The sequence below is a fragment of the Telmatherina bonti genome (assembly GCF_933228915.1).
Source record: "Telmatherina bonti genome assembly, chromosome: 8".
Taxonomy (NCBI): domain Eukaryota; kingdom Metazoa; phylum Chordata; class Actinopteri; order Atheriniformes; family Telmatherinidae; genus Telmatherina; species Telmatherina bonti.
The window spans coordinates 17,735,897-17,754,471 of record NC_136626.1 but is presented as its reverse complement, the minus strand read 5'-3'; the positions used below and the strand labels follow the sequence as shown (position 1 = coordinate 17,754,471).

Sequence of the window (18,575 nt, the reverse complement as noted above, 5' to 3'; positions counted from 1 at the left end):
ATATTCAAGCACAAGCACATGCACACACATGGCCACACATAAGAGAGCAACCCATGCCAGACGAGACTATCAAGGAAAACCATTGGAGGAAAGCAGAGAGAAAGAGAGACAGAGGGGAAAATAATGAAAAAAATGACACATAAAAGAAGATATTTCATGTTCACAAAACTCATGGCTAGTACCCTGGGCCCAAGAATGCCATGCCCTTGGATACATAAAGGCTGCACTTTTTGGTTACAGAAAAACAGTTATTTTTCATTCAAATCCACTGTGGCATCCACTGAATGTACAAGCTGTGCATTCGCCTTCAGGCCTGAATGTAATCCTGCAGCCTCAATGGAAACAGTGAGAACAACATCCTCAGAGCACTGATCGAATTGTGCCACTAAAGATGTACCGAGAAAAATGAAAAGGCAGTTAAAATCCCATAAATTTCAAGGCTGATGGGCAGAGCAGATGCTTTGATAAGAAAACTGCACATTGATGTGGGTCTAGCTAACAGAAAGACACACAAACACATATATACACACCCAAAGAAATGGTAAAAAAAAAAAAAAAGGGGGTACAACTACCCCCTTTCAAGTGTTCGTGATGTTATATCTTTAAACGGGGGTAAGGACACATCCTGAAGACAGGCAGGTACAATCCAGTCAAAGCATCAATCAAGTTGAGTTTGGAACATCCAATTTTTGCCAGAGGGAGATCTCAATGCATCACCATTGACAGCATGATTTGGGAGGACATCCAGAGTGACAGTCTGTCAATGGCTGACGATGACGACCTCTAGCCCAAGCTACTGCCCATTCACCTCCTGCTGGCCGCTTTGTCCCCGAGGGATTGAATTGTCCTGTCTGTAGCAATGTCAGGTGACAACTCAGGACATCCATCCTCTTAAAACTGACAATTCCACTGGTCTCTGACATGCTAAAGACAACAGACATAGCAAGAGATCTGATCCTGGCATCACTGAACGCAATGCTATGAATTGATATTAAAAAAAAAAAAAAATTAAAAAAAATTTAAAAAAAAAGTCACATAAAGCTATTGATTTTGACAAAACATAGAATGTAATTAAATCACACAAAAATTTTATGTAAGGACTGTTGAAGTCTTGTGCCAAAATGTCAAACTGGACACTTATCTTACGTTCATCTAAATTCTGCTCAATAAATCATATACATATTTTAAAAAATATGCATAGAAAGCAGATACAGAATCTATACAAAGAATAAAAGGCAGTGGGTGGTTAATTTGCAACACATACTCCGTTGCATTGCATTAGAATTGCAATTTTCAACTTATTGTTGCAATTTGATTAACATGTTTTTGATCATTTCTCTCATTTGTTGTGCAGTGAACAAAGTGGGAAGAACACATGGAAGAAAAATGATCTATTAAAATCTAATTGAGTTAAAAATAAGTGGTAGCGTAACAATAGATTGTTTAAAATGTTAATTCATTAATATTATCACTAAAAACAAACAGACAAGAAAATGGGGCACATTATTTAAATTGTGTTTTGTTTTTTTTTTATTAAAAAAAGTCCTGTTTCTTTTGAACTCAGTGGAATATGGCACAAATTTATGCAAAGAATGCTTTCAAAGTATTACTATACTGTACATCAAACAGGGGAGCATGAACTAATTTGCATCCCACTAATTAGGAAACAATTGTATGTTTAAAAAGTTAAAACTAACAAACACCAAAAACATTAATACCCTTGAGATGTAGTGCTATGCTGCAAAGTAAAAGAGAAAATAGCACTTGTTTAAATGAGCAAGCTCAACTCATTTATTCAGATACGGAGAGCTTTGACTGAGAAAGCAACAGAAACAGATCAAAATCAGGGACTGATTTACTATTAAAAACTCGAAGTCAAGTCAATTAAAGCAACAGATGTCGGATTCTAACCCTGATACTATTCACTGTTGGCTGGCTGTGATGCTGTCGACCTCCTTGTGGAAATTTCCCTTTTGTTGACCTTGCAGTTGACTCAAGAAAAGTATCAACTCAGCTAATTAAATGTTTATGGCAATCCATAACCAATAGTTACATTTATATTAAAAATCTACTGTTCAATACTGCACTATGTCAGTGAAAATGTTAACAAGTCAAGTTTGCTTTCATAAAATGCAGAGATATTTCCAAATACATTTATGCATTCATGTGTTTATTTTCTTATCTATATATATATATATATATATATATATATATATATGTAGACTTTATAACCATTTGATAAGATGTTGGTTTCACTTCCTGTTAAATCAAGTTTAATATAATTTAATTCTATAACCAGACAAAGTGATAAAACAGTGTTTACCTGTGTTCACATCACAGAGTGCTTAATTCATTTGCAGTTGCAAGAAGCATATCTGTGATCTTTAAGTTACACTTACTCTTAGTCATCCGATTATGTTAAAAACCTTGCACAATTTTGTTAAAAAATGGATATAATATAATGGAAATAATAATTTTGACTATATTATGGTCTAAAGCCAAATTAAATGCAAAACACAAACTAATAAATCAGTCTTTTCAGGGTAATATTGAAATATTATGTTATTTTACACAGAACAATTGGAATTATTATAAAACAGCACAAAAAAAAGGTTTCATGAAGCTTTAACATGATATTAACCATGATCTGATAAGAACTGACATGATATGAACCATTATATGAGAAAGAGACATTCATTTTAGTACAATATAAATTTATTTTAGGCATCTTACATGTCCGTAGTTGTTTTTGTGGCACATAAGTGATGTTATAAGGAGTGATACTGTTCAGTTTGAAACATGCAGTCCAAGTTACTCAAGGCTATATAAAAGTATTCCCCTCTGGATTCATGAAGAATTAGATGTAACAAGATGATACCTCCAGAAATGAAGAGCTTTACCTGGCTAATGCACAAAGGGCCAGACAAATCAGATGGTCTGACAAACAGTTAGCAGATATTCAAATTGGTTTGAAGACTTTGGATTATACAAAAAATACTAACATGACCAAAGTTGACTGTGCAAATATGCTACTCTGCTGAACTATTCCTTTCCTTTTTTTTCCCCCAAAAACACAAGACCTAAAAAAAAATATTTACAAAATAAATCTGTGAGAAACACTGCCACCGTTTTGTTTTATGATCCTGATACTCCCGTTTACAGCATTAGTCCCCACTCCCTTTTGGATAACAAATGATAACAAGTACCCAGTGAACAGTACCTTTAAATTCCCCACCCCTCATTCACCTTTCAGTACTCCTATTTCCCATCTCCATCAACCTCCCTAATTGTGTGGAGTTAGGGAGCACAGCCCTGGCAGGTAAAAATCTCAGAAAACAGCAAGTTTATGACACTGTCCTTGAGAAACAAATTTTCAATGTACAGATATGAAAACTATGATTAAGGGGGAAGGGCAGTGTCTTGGCAAGGAGAGAGGAACTGACAGGGCTGCTTTCTCTTTTTTGCTAGAATATATTGCTTCTGTCAACTTAGTGCTCCCTTTTATAATAGAAGCAGGTAAAATGTTAACATGAGTTAGAATGACAAGTGAGAAAACAACTTCTGTATGACAGCGGCCTCTGTTTCTTTGAGGAAAGAAGGACTACTGATAGCAGACAGGATCTAAGGAAATGAAACCTAATTTTATTTAATTTAGTTGGGACAAAAATCCTTTACTGTAATGCACATTTATGTTTTAGAATTTTTTTCATAGAATGGCATTTTTTCCCTTATTTTGGAAAAGATGTTCTAATCTATGATTCAAGGACACAGATTTGGCAAAAAGTAAAAAGTTGACTGAGTTCTAAATCAATAGAAATAGAAATTCTTTAATAAATAGCTGTATTTTGTTACCTTACAGACCACATGTTCCATCGAGAAGGAGAACTTCAAGTACTGCTATTACTGTGTCAAAAATTATTTATACATGTTTAAAGTGGCATAAAAATCTGTATATATGTTTTATGATGGACTTCTTTCAGTCAGACTAACAGCTTTCTGTGAGGCAACAAAGGACCAAAACTTCCATGTCTTTTTAAAGAATTCCAGGTTTCAGCATCCACCGATGCCAAATATGAGAGCTATTTGAACAAGTCGGACCTGCCGTCAAATATCCTAGCCTCAATTCAAACACACAAAGACACTTTTCACAAATAGAGCTATCTGCATCTCCTCTTGGCAAAAACAGGGAGGAAAAATTCAGCCTTCACACCTGGTAATCATTAAGGAAATGAGAGACAGAAGAGGTTAAAACACTGTGATGGGGGAAAAGAAAAGAAATTCACACTTTTGCGCTGGGACTTGCTAATGTCTCTGACCCCTCCATGCATAAACAGTTTAATTAACATGTATACATAACTTTCACTTTAACTGCTCATGGCATGTCAAATCAAAGTGTCTGTCAAAGCTGTGAAATAGGGAGTTGATACTTTGCAGGTCTTCAGTTCAGATCCAGCTCTGTGTAACTGCTCCAGCTGGCCAGAGAAGCTGGCAAGAAGACTTGAGGGCAGAGAAACATGCAGGTATAAGGGCTGCCTGCTACTCTGTCAGTGCTGAAGAGGTAAATACCTCCCTATAAAAACTTTGAAACACCCATTTCTGTTAAAGCAAACCAGGAAAGGTGGCAAGATGGTCTCAGTGGAAATGCAAAATACAAACCAAACTAAAGATCTTGATGCATTCAACAGGTTTTGAAAATCTGGGTGACATTAACACCAAGGGCTTTAATCCACTCAAATAAGTCTGTGATGTATTTGACACTGATAAAAATTAAAAAGTGATCCATTTATCTGCAGGTTGTTTTGTTGAATTTATTGTCTGGTATGGTGGATTTCTAGCTGTGAATATGTTTGCTGTCAAGTTTAAAATGATGTTTAAACAGCTGTAAGATTAGACTGCAGTTATATTTGTGCAACATCTAAGCAGAGATACTATGTTCACCTCTTAATATTATGCAATGAAAAACTGATGTGGAAAAACTTTGTGTGAGGGTGGGGACAGGGACAAAGTTTTCATCCTGTTTCCACCCTATTGTACATTATTAAGGAAAGTGGATAAGTTATTCTTTGAGAGACCTATTAGGATTCCCTGTTACTCTCCCATGCACACATTCACTCAGCTAGGCTGTCAAATTGAGGAAAGGACCCCCAAGCCAGCCTACCTCGATGGGGTATATAGCTACAGAAGAAAACAGAGCGTACATACACACAGGCACACATTGAGGCCAGGAGCAACACCAGTACTGGCGTGTGATGGCTCAGGAGAGGAGGGAGAGTTATTAGCTTAGCCCTGAACCACCTACTTAATATAGGGGCCGGCGGTGATCGCTAACAGAGCCTGGCAGAGGTGACAGCTTTTGGCCCTGCTTGAGGAAATCCAATTGAAAAGCAGCCAAGAGGAACAACAAGCCCAAAACAGATGTTGCTCGCTACCACCGGTGCAACTTGGGTACACACAACCCAGCGGCAACAAACCGCGATGACATAGCTGACACACAAACTTACACACAGCAGACAAACACTGAGGGTAACACACACGTGTTGTGAAGGCACCTAAAAATGCCAAACGTGACATATGGAATACAGAAAAAAGCCAGTGTACAAAATAGCCTTAAATAAACAAGTTTTACACACACCACACCACCGAAGTTTACACTTAATTTATTTCCTTTCTACACAGTGCAATAATGCTTAATTATTTCATTATTTTTTATCCACACTTACTTTCAGCCAGGGTTATATAGCATTGTATTTGACCTACTTATTGCAGGCTGTTCAATTTTTTTTATACATCAACTAGACATATCTACTAGATCAAAATTCATCATACAGCCACACCTACATTAAGGAAACAACATTAAAATGGGGTGAGAAGAAAAAAAAAAAGTATTTTTTTCCCCACAGTGGAGACCAACCAACAACTTATCCATCAATTGCTTTTCTTATTTTTGAACATCTCTAATAGAGGATCTAAAAAAAAACACATGTATTCACTCAAATCATCACAGCCGTTTGCTCCAATATTAATTGAGTTTGGCAAGGCCGACCATCCGTTAGTCATAATAACATTCTTTTTTTTTTTTTTCCATCACTGCTACTGCAAAAGAGCAAAGAAAAGAGGGGGAGGAGAGAATGACAAAGAGAGAGAAGGGGGGGGGAATGGGCTAAAATCAATTGTGACATATCTTTATTACCAGTCGATGACAAATGACGACACATTTGCCATTGCCATGGCATTGTGTCATTGTGTGTCATATTGATTTTACATCAGATGGACAAATGTTATTGATGAGATGCCCGAGAAACAGATGAGAAGTCTATTTTAACTTGTTTTAACGTTTAAATAAACCAGAGTGACAAAGAATGAGGGTGAGATGGACTTGCGTAGTAGATTTTTCTTTAAAATTAACTTAATGATATAGTATTTACACAAGCTTGTTGCAAAACCAATAGCTTCTAATAAATATACTTTAAACCTCATCATGCTACACATATGTGAATGTGCTGTAAAAAGAGCACAAGATTGAACTGTAAAGAAACTAGCTTTTAAACAAGACAATTTAGGGTTGCATGTCTTATGTGCCAAGAAAAACATAGCCATGGAAAACTGATACAAACTTTTAACACATGGGTCAAAGCGGTAGTCTTTGAACTGGTGAGAGAAAGCATGCAGCTAGTGCAGAGAGCTGTTTAATTAAAAATACTTAGGTATCCAACTGGCTTTTCTGAGGCACCCTCTTGTCAAACTGAATGTGATCCCACTGTCAATCTTCCAAGATTTTTTCTAAGTGCATAGTTTTCTTCTGACAGAGAAGAAAAAAGTGTTAGAGCAAGTCCTGAGAAACTGCAGTTTCAATCAAGACTGGTGTGAGGTAAATGTACACACACAAGCAGATGTTCAAAATCATGTTCAGATTCACGATTACAAATTCCTTTTTACTGTTATGCTCACTTAGGTCCCATTTATACTTGGTATGAGCATTATATTTAAAGCTGTATATATCACAATAGTATTTTAAAATAATTATGACATTGTGGTCTAAATTTAAAATCCTAATTAGTATGGTAAACTTGACAAACTTTAAAAAACTGTAACTCATATTGATTTAAGTTTTTTTATTTTATTTAAAAATATTTTTAACTTAAAAAACATCCTTGAAACAGCTTAAAGGGACACTGTATGACATTTTCTGCTGTTTACTGGCCAAAATTGATCTCTGCATGTACATGTGTGTTCTAATGGGTGTATATTCTGACACATCTGACAATCTAACAATCTGAAACATTTTCATATGCAAAGTATTTTAGATTTGTTTATACAGGCTGCTGTTACGATGGCCTTTTTAACATGGGAGCCTATAAGGATTGATGCTCTTCCGAAGCCTGCCCGTAGTGAATAAAAGAGGAACTGCAATTTTTGACACTGCAGCATAAGCTTCACTTTTGCCAGAGGTTGCCACTTGGACTCTACCCATGTGACTGCTGTTAAAGCCATAATATTTAATACCAAAGTAAAAAAGAAATAGCTCCTTCTTTAACTTAAATGTTTAACTAAATTATTCTTAAACATTTAGTGTAAATAACTGATTTACTTTTTAACACAAGGATTAATATAAAGTAGTCCTCTTCATAAAAAAAAAAAAAGCAAAAATGAATACAAACAAATATTAAAATGTATTTTGCTCATACAAAAGCCTTTCCACCAGCTTTTACACAACTGTGAAGCTACATAAAACCACAGAAGCATCAAGTTTCTCCAGAGGAATATAATCAGATTTCACTGTATGTGTAGTGTCTTTGTTGTTATGTCTACGTATTGGATAGCACAGGTTGGAATTATGTGTTCGATAAATCATCCATATGCCATGAATTAGTTCTGATTATTCACAAAACCAGGTGATTCCAAAAAACAAATACACAGCATGAAGAAGATTTGTTGAAGTGTTGTTGAGGCTTTTTGATGCATGATGGACCCTGTCACAATGTGTTCAAAAAAGGTGAGGGGCTAGAATGCATTATTCGTTTGGGTGCAACGCACAATTTTAATGTTCAATGGGTATTATTTTTACACAGTCTCTTTCAGGAAATACTGTTTAGCCTTTAGTGCCCATTTTACAGCAGTGTAGTCATATTACCATAGCTACAGATTCCTTTCAGTTTGTTGTTTCACAAGTACTACCAAATTATTAATAGAATAGTGAATGAATGAAATTTCACACATATCCCAACAAAGACCCAAATAACCACTGACATTTTAATCAATGACAAAAAATATATGGAGCATTGTTTTGTTTTGTTGAAAAAGTAAAACCACTCAACTACAAGAGAACCTACACACTACAACACATGCTGAGTGATATTTGAACTAAAGCACCTAAAATACATCATTCTCATGTTTGTGTCTGTAAATAGCAGTGATATGCAAAATGCAAAGTCCAACCAGGTTACTAGAGAACAAAAAAGAAAAATGGCTTCAGTTATAATTATGACATTTTGTTTTCTTGCTACCAAACTAGACTTGGGATATGAAAGAGCATATGTGATGTGCGCTAATAAAAAGATGAGAGATAAAAGAACTTAAACCCAAAAACAAAGACTGCCTTTCATTTCTTTAATAAATGTGCAATGTCATTTGGAAATGAGTTACTTAAAATACAAAGACTTAATGGTCACAGAAAAATAGTGAACCATTTAATTTGACATAACACTTTTCTTTCAAGTGAATGCATTTTTGACAGAATGTCTGCAAATACAAAACTAAAAAACAAATGACCAATGAACATTAAAATGACACTGATTAGCAGCTAAGGAAACCCAAACTGGCAGAAAACATACTAAAATATAGCCCACTTTACATGCAATCTGATTTAAATGTATTTAGTATTACTAAGTATGAATATTTAGATCTTTGACAATGTTTTTGTCTGTGTACATGGACCTACATAACTCCACCCCTCTGTCTCTACAATTTTTGCATTTGCCCATGTGTGTGTGTGTTGGGATGTACGTGTGTGGTGCATCACCACCAGAGCGGCTTGGTGTATCCATCATGATAGAGTGGGAGACTCGGTGACTGTCACATGCAATCACACTTCACTACGGTTCGCAGGACTTCAAAGTGAAAATGAATGGTAGTTCATCGACATGAAGACTTCATATATCTTCTTTTTTTTTTTTTTTAACTTTCTGTCCTTTTTTGGAAGATACTTGTGTATCTTTTTACCAGTCCCCTTTTGTTTTGGAATCATTGTTTTTGTCAGTGTCTAAAATGAACAGACACCTCGAAATTGAAAAAAAGAAATACACAACACACAACCATTTTTGTCAAGGAAAATAAACTTAAACCTTTCTAGTGTTTACACTGACATTTAAAAACAGATGTTTCAAGAGAGTTTACAGTCAAAGCTTTTAAGCATTAAATTTAGCATTTTTAAAATTCCTTACTTCCTTACTTAATTGCTTTTAAGCAGTTATGATAAATTTCATGCATCTGTAAAAGTTGCAGTCCTGAAGCTGCATAGAGAAGCAAAACATGTTAGTCAAGATACAATTAGCTTTTCAAGTTATTTTGTCGAAAGTCAACAAATAATTTCCATTTTATAAAATGTAGGATTCCAGTGCAAGCAGCTGTGCAGGTTGCACATGATACTAAAACTAAAACTAATCTGCTGTCTTTCTCAAAACTGGAAAGAACAACATAAGTGCTTTGAATTTAAACTAAGTATATTGAAGTCTTAAATATTTTGACAAACCGTACCATAACAAACCAAAAGATAAAATAAAACTATCATTCGTCAATAGAATTTTTAAAAAAGTTAAATATGTCAAGTTTTATATAAGATTATCAATTTGTAACCATTGAAAGCTTCAATGAGATAATAATGCCTTTGCTGTAGCTCCTGCCAACACTTGCAAGGTTTTCCTTTAATCTAGTAATGATTCTGAAATTACACTTTTAAAAACTGTGAAGATCAGGCTACAGGTCTTCCTGCTTCTCCCTATCTCTCCCTGCCCTGGGCCAGGTTCTGCTCTCACTCTCCAAGCTGTTTGATTGGCACATGCTTTCACTTAATGAGGGATAATTACTAAGGAAAACAAGTGGGAGACCACATCTGCTCAGTGTAAAAGAAGTCCAGGCCTGGCGCAATCTGTCAGATGAGGCTTTCAGGTTGTGTGTGTGACGGTTATACCCACCTTTAGTGGCCTCACAGTCCCAACACATTCCCTCCAGGACCACCCCTCCACTGCCCAGACAAGAAGCAGATTAATAGGAATCAGCATGTGGCTATAAACACTCAGCGGGAAGAGTGCATATCTGTGTGCGTTGACATGCATAGGAAATGACCCCGGGTATCTGTCGAAGGCTGGCCAGAGGCCACAGCAGGAAGGGCAAGAGGCCAGTAGGGACAATCAACATCAACATCCCAATCAGTGTCCTGCTGCCAGTACCGTTGTTCTCCTACTCCTATCACCACTGTTTTGTTTACTTTCACACGATGCTGTACTGTAATGGTAGTAAAATACGCAGGTAGCCGTCCTGCTTCCCAAATACATCAACATGCTCCCAGTAAATCATTTCGCAGGGGATACACTAAGTGCTAAATGGTTTCTTAATGGCTCGTCTGTGATTACAGGTGGTTGTCTTAATTAGGCTTAACAGCATAAATCCAACTATTAGAGGGGATTTTGTCATGTCTTAGTAGTGACATTTCAAAGTATTGAATTTCCAAATTGATTATAGATTAAAGATTGAATATTGATTATTATTGATTAAAGAAAAAAAAAATGGAATTTACACGCTTAGCTCCAAGATACCAAACTTTACCATTAATTAGTGAAAATAAAAAATGAAAATAATTTATGTAAGTAAGGGCAAAAAATAAGCAAAATAAAAAAAAAAAAGAAATAAAAGAAATAAAAAATCTCCTTATAAAACTGTTTTAAAGATACAACCACAACTGCATCCATGTAAACTGTCATTATTGAATACTGATGAGTAAAGAGGCCTCCTCATTAATTAAATAAACTTTTTTTTTTAAATTTACTAAACAATGATCTGAAACAAATGTTTTTTAAATAAAATAATTTTATACCAATTTCCTCCTGAATTTACTGTGTACAAAAAAAGAAAACGAAAAGATCAACGACAATCTGATCACTGAAATATTTAATATTAGTTTTAAAATACTGAACTGATTACTAAATTATCTAACTTGCAAAAATATGAAGAAGCTAAATACGTTTTACACTACACATCACAATACTGTAGTTTGTGAAAAAAAAAATTACAGCAACATTTGTTTCCCTCGCCCTTCAACATCCTGCCTGTATCTTCTTACTACCTAGCCACTACAAAAACAACAGAGTTTTGCTTTCTTGCCCTATGCTGACCCATTTTGCATCATTAACCCACAAAGTTTACATCAAAGCTTGGCAAATCTACGGTTCTCTTGTGACATGGCAGGGTAAGGAAAACCAGGTCTATCCCCAACCCCGTCACCCCAAGCTAACATTGATAAACTAAAACATTGTTTGAGTTTGTGTGTGTGCGCATGGGTGTGTGTGTGTGTGTGCGCGCACATGCCAAGTGGTGTCAGCCAATACAAAAGGCAAGGCAGTGAACTTATAAATAGAACGGTCATTGTTTCAACATGTGTGATTCTGGGTGCCAGAGTTGTTTCTGACACTGCCGACTGTGTGGGTTGGATGAAGGGAAGGAGGGGATGTGGGGGAATGAGGTCATGAAGTTGAGAGTCAGCTGATGGGAAAACACACTTTCAGACATCAATACACATTCACACATACAAATACATTATACTACGGCCATAGATTATTAATGAATTACAATAATCAAAGCATGAATGAAAATGCGAAGCCAGAAGAACAGAAAATAAGTAAATAATTTAATCTTACTCTTTTCCTAGCACAAGAAAGTGCGCACATGTAAGTATGGCTGGGCAGAGGCAAATGGTTTGCTTTCTTATGACACAGTCTATTACCAAATTTAGCTGGCAGGTAATTCTAAAGCAAATAAATGCCAGCAGGTTTAACACAGGGAGAAGTCTTCTGGGTGGTGGCGAGAGCAATGACAGGAATTCTCTCGCCTCTTTGGACAGGATGTCTATTATTCCCGCTGCTTTATTTTCCTAGGCTGGCTTTCTAAAAGTGATCCCTCCAATAGCATTTCAGTACCACCCAAAAAAAAAAAAAAAAAGGAGGAAAAAAGAAAAAAATGGTCTCTCTTCATTTAAATTACCTCAGCTCATAGCTGAGTTTTGCTAGGCTGTCTCTTTACTCTGAGATTTAATATTTACATTATAAGAAAATGAAAGTTGATATTTCCTTACAGGCTCTTCAACGGACTCATTTTCAGTTAATTTCAAGGGTACTTCTTTGACCACTTTCAGTGGGAATCTTGAGCAAAAAGCCTTGATTCTAATATCCTGAATTAAGCCTCCATCTACAACATCACACAACAAAAAAATTCTCCATTTCAGCAGGTGAACGTGCAACATTATGAAATGCTCAACATGGCTCCAATTTAAATACTTGAAAAAAAACAACAACATGTAAAATAAAGAAAAGATGAAAAGAGACAACAGGGGAAAAATAAATAGAAGTTGAGACAAAACACACTATAAATATACTACTTGAAACAGCAGTGCTACATTCTCATTATAAGTGCCATTTCAGAGGAGTGTGGTGGGAGTCGGAGCTGACCTTGATATCCCGTTTGAATATTGCTTTAATGCTGTGCCTGGTAATTGAGGATGCAACGCAAACAGTGGACTCTTTTCAAAGGGAAAGTTATCTTCCCGGGCAGTGGGAATGCAAACAATCATGCCGTTTTTATCTATTTGTTTGTTTTCCAACCTCACCTCGTAATTATCCACAACTCCAATTAAAAAATGGATTTTTAAATAAATCTACATGCTTTTACCTATGACTACATTAAGTTGAAATTTTCATATTGGGGGACATTTTTAACATATCCCCAAATTTTTGAAAATCTTATCATTTTAAAACATTTGCACAAATCTGAAACCTGCATTTTACAGTTTGTATCTGAGATATTTGTGTAGCTGGAGGAAAAAAGCTTGTTAATTAGTTAAAATGCTCCATTTACACATATACATTTTACAAGTACTCATGTTTTGATGTCAATGAATGGATTATGAAGCTGTATTTAATAAATAAACAAATAATGATGATGAAGCAGCAGTTCCAGTACATCCAAGTTCGACTCTACTGGGAAAAATGGCTTCCATTTTAAATTGCGTGTGATCTGAGATACAGCCCACAATGAATATGGATGTCAGGGGAACATGGTTCCTGTTTGCTCAAACACTCCGAAATGACAAACATTTCCCTCCATAATCTGACGAGTGAGAGGTTTTCCATGTGTGAATGTGTATGCCCTCGTATGTCTCCCTGTATGCGAGCATGAACAGCATGTGAGCAGGCAGCAGAAACTGGGCTACAGCCAAGGTTTGGCTGAAACATCGTATGCTGAAATTGGCCATTTAATGTTGAAAAACCTTCGCTCCTTGTGTGATAAACTTAACATACTGAAATTTATAAAAAAATAAAAAAATAATCAAAGAAATTTCCTGCCACCAAATTCTGGGTAATTTCAACATTAAAACAAAATTTGTCAAAGGATGTGAGAAAAATTGGGACAAGTGTCTTAAATAAATTCATTACTCATTTTTAAACATATGACGGTAAAAATCCAGACAAATATTAAATTTCCATTGAAGCAGTCTGCAGTTATATATTCTTGTCTTTTTCTTTCATGTTTTGCTAAATCTCAAATAACAATAGCAATAGCAAATAACATTTCTCTGTTTTTGTGAGCATTAAACAATTTAAACCAAAAAATACGAAATCCTGGCAAAAGAGCGGCTACATATTCATTTATATTAATGAAAGTGTTAAAATAAAAATAAAATAAAATAAAGTGAAGATTGCAGTCACAGCACAACACATTACGAGAAGTAACAAGGGGGGACCAGAAAGGAGAATGTGTCTGTTGATAAGTGAAGTGTGCAAGTCCAGATGAGTGGAATAAATTTGTGAAACTGAATCCAACTTCTATTGTTTCTTCCAACAAATGAGTAACCAAATAACTTCTAACATCTAACTTGGCGTGCAGCACAAGAGAGGTGGTGATACGTTATTTTTCTCTCTAACTCTACCTTTTGCTCATACGCGTGCACACACACAACCCTTTTGAGGGCATTACATGACCAAACCAAAGCAAGACTGGAAGTTTCAGATCTTATAATGAAACACAAAGCTACAATTATCTCTTAGAAACATTTGGCCTGTACAATTCACATTTCAGGAAGTCACTGTATCATTTTTATTGACTATTAAAATCTTTTTTCTTCTTTTTACTTCATTTTTCATTCCTTAATTTAAAATTATCTGTACAGAATCTAAACTAAAAGTTTACATACAAGTTGAAAATATCAGTGGAGGTATTGTTTTTTTGCCGGATAAGCGGCATGAAGACGAGACGAGACGAGGTATTGTTTTTATATAACAACTGAATTTGCATAATTATTTGGTGTTTTAGTCCAATAAGTACAGAAAAAAAGGCTACACTGACTTTAACACGAGCTCTAAAACTGCTGGTTTGTTTTAAAGTATCATAATAAAAAAAGTACACTTAAATTTATCTGTTTTACTCTTGCACCTACAGTAAAGACCCCTCCAATTTGAGCTATTGATACTGATAGATTTTGTTTTACCTCTTTGTTTTTTCTTAGATTTGTTTTTTAAGTAGATAACAAAAAAAGATCCATGGAATTGCTAAACATCTGAAGGTCCCTGTGCAATGATTTTGCGTTGAGATGTGTGAACCTCTGAATACGGTAAACTGTAAGCTACAAGTCTGAGGTGACTGTGAGGCAAAAGTTTGCCTGGAGCCTCTCCCACTTTGTTGCGGGTCCTAGCAACAGTTGGTTTATATTCATTCATTCTGAGCTGAAAAATTCAATAAAGAAAGCTGTAACTAAACTGACAATTCTATTCCCCCTTAACCTAAATGACAATAAAAACCAAACAGTTAACAAAATTCAATGATAAGATATAAACATTTTTATTGGTTGTTGTCAGTGATAAGAGTTCACATAACTAAAGGATTAACAGAAAGTGCTCGATTAGGATCTAACATATCAGGATGTGGAATACTTTTTTTAAAGCTACATGTGGGATGAAAACCACTGGCTGTAACGGTGCAGTCAGAATAGTCGCTACTGCGATGAAAAGAAAAAAAGAAAAACCCTATCTCACACAATCACTTCAGATGCTATAAAAGCATTGCTTACTCACACAACAAATCTCCCTTATGGCAAAAATCAATAGGCAGAGCAACACTCTATTGATCATATCTATATCTTGGATACACATTCATGTTCACAAGCCAAGAATGTGTGAGTGCTGATGTAAGTCTAAGGGATACTGTGTTCATTTTGATGCAAACAATATTCCCTTTAAAGCCTTAAGCTGCTTTTTTACCATTTATCAAGTTAAAGAAGTAATCACTACCATTACTAATGCAAATATTATTACGACTATTATCTTTGTCTTTAACTAAAGAAAAGGACTGAGTGTTAGCCCAGACATCCCATTTAAACACAGAAAAATTATACTTGACAAAAAGCCATTTTTATGTGCAATCACAACATTATTCAGAAAGATTTGCTGTGCTTCTTTTCCAGAAAAAAATCAGAAATTTCACTTTTAAAGGTTTAATGAATTAAAATAAAACCTTTTTGCCACTCACTAATCTGCTCATTTTTTAAAGAAAAATAAAAATGTTACTATCATGTGAGAAACTTTATTATTTAAATGATACATTTAAGAGAAATTCCTGCATTGATTTCTCTTGATATTTCAGCTCAACAAGGCTCAGGGCTGCCCTCCACAGGAAGCAAAGCAACAAAAACATGAAGTAAATGGACATGTTCTCTAAAAATACCTCCCCTGCGTAAAGTTACTAAAAATGCTAAGAGGGACATCATCCACAACCGACAACTTGCAGAGGACAATCGTTACCCTAACATTTTCTTTTGAGCTCCCTAAGTTCCTTCACCTCTCCTGTTTTTTCTCCCTCTCCTCCTCTCTCTTTTCCTAACGTGTCTCTGCACCCTTAAAGTTATTGATAGTTTTAAGTTATGGGCTAATAATAAGATGGACACTGCATGGCCAGGAGCCTATTATACCCAGGTAATAGATTGTGTGGGGGGTTTGAATGACATTGCCCAGAGATTGGATGACGGAGAGCAGAAAAATTTATGGTCTACACAAAGAGCACCCATTGACAAACACACACACATGAGCACACATACACACACACGCACACACTATTCACTTCATGCTATCTTTCTCTAGCTGATAAGGAAGCAGATGAGGCATGTCTGTATTTATGGTGAAGATGTTCATAAAAAACTAATAGCTCTGAGCGAAAAGTTTGAATCAACGCCAACTTTATTCCATAGAAAGAACAGAAAAGTCTGCAAACTACATGAATGCACCACATAAATGTTAATTTCTGATATTCTTCATTTAACTAAAATAAGATGTACCCATTTTGGAGTATTATTGTGACTGATAAGCATGATTGGTGTCAAGAAAATTTTACAACTTCAAATAATATCTTCATCTGCAAGATTGCAATTAGGTGGTGAATCATGGCCAGACAGTGTGCCATCATGAACAGACAAAAGTAAACATGCTTTCATGTCTTCTTGTTTTGTTAAAGTCAGCCAGTAAACAGCTGAAATAGGTTTAGCATATCAAAGCTGAGCTCAGCTACCACCAGGTCATGAAACTACATAAATAAATTGCCCAGGTTATGGGAGGTCGGTGTGGCAGACATGCCTTTTTGTATGCCAGATCTGCAGTAAGTTTGCGCATAATGACCTGTCCATGTACTGCAAATAACAACAGTAACATTAATGATAAGTCAGACAGTTTTGTGAGGCTGGGAGAGAAGAGGAGTGAGGAAGGCATCAGGGAGAGCTATGAAAAAGGCTTGTCAACATTATCTGTTTTATTGATTTCACTGTAAAAGCTTGCCGCTTAAGCTTTATGTTGCTTTGGCTGCTCCCATTGAAAATACAACAGCTAAACATAAAAAAAACATATTCTCAAAAACTTTCTATTAATTTATTGATTGAATTATTTTATCTCTTGTCTAGTGGGTTTTGCATGCATCATTCTTATGGTTGCACACATTTCATCATCTTTATGAGAGCCCATTAGTGGGACCATGTTCTACTCTACTTTCCCTGCCATAATGATCAATGACCTAAAAGGCAACATGATTGTTTGTACTTGAAGAGAGCAATCCATTGTTGTACACAGTCTAATTAACTTTTAAAGAGACTCATTAAGGAAGAAGTGAAAATTACCTATGTTTTACCAAAACCAGACTACAGTTATGTTCACCTTGTTAAGTTTTTAAGCCACAAAAGCTTTCAGCTAAATCCTCGTATCTACATCCTAAAATCCAGTAAATTCCAACAAGCTGATTATTCATTTATCTATTTCTATTTGTAGTTCACATAACTTAAAATGTAACATTTTAAGTTACGTTATTGCAAACTTTAGTAATAATATAGGAATCAATCTTGAGCATTAACATAACAGATGTCTGATATTATTTGATAGTATGTCTGATAACTGTGTCAGGAGGGAAAAACAAGTTTACCTATACTCAGAGGTGTCAAATACTTCATTACCTTACATTTTTGTATATATATATATATATATATATATATATATATATATATATATATATATATATATATATATATATATATATATATATATATATATTTATATTATACATACATATACATATATATATATATATATATATATATATATATATATTTATATATTTATATTATACATACATATACATATATATATATATATACATATATATATATATATAATTGTTTTGTTTTTTTTTCTTATCAATTATCACTTTTTTTTTTTGTTTCTCGCCAAATACAAATCTGTTGCCCTCAGTGATTACTGCAGCTAAGCTCACATTTACCTATATTATAATAAAGGTTGTTGATAACATGCCTTTTGAAGCTGCACTTTTTGCAACCATATAATGCTTAGTCATCATATTACCCAGGCCATGAAACACATCTTAATGCTCATTTATGGTTCTTTAAAATATTTGCGTTGCACTTAAATGTGTTAATTTTTCATCCGAATCAGCCTTTGGGCTGAAAAGGTGTAGTGCTTCCCAGCTTTTTCAGTAGTAACACTGATATAACATTATAGTCATTTTAAGTTTTAGAAAAATGTTAAGGGAGTGCACTGTAGGTTCCGGTGCCACAGTTTAAGTCTTCCTTTTTAATGGCATTTTTCACAGTTGGATTACTTTGACTTTTATACTTTTTATACTATTTTTTTTTATATACAGTACTTTTACTTAAGTAAAAATATTGAGTTGGTACTTTTACTTCCACAGAGGTCTTTTCAAACCTGAGTATCTATACTTCTACCTGAGAAATGAAAGTGAACACTTTTGACACCACTGCCTAC

The 18,575-nt window shown here is 35.0% G+C and overlaps 1 protein-coding gene across 1 annotated transcript in view; it reads right to left on the bottom strand.

Annotated features, from left to right (window-relative positions):
- Positions 1 to 18,575, bottom strand: part of LOC306759855 (adhesion G protein-coupled receptor D2) — a gene marked incomplete at its 3' end in the record, with an annotated part of 87,813 nt that overhangs the window by 48,280 nt on the left and 20,958 nt on the right. The gene's annotated exons all lie outside the window — the stretch shown is intronic.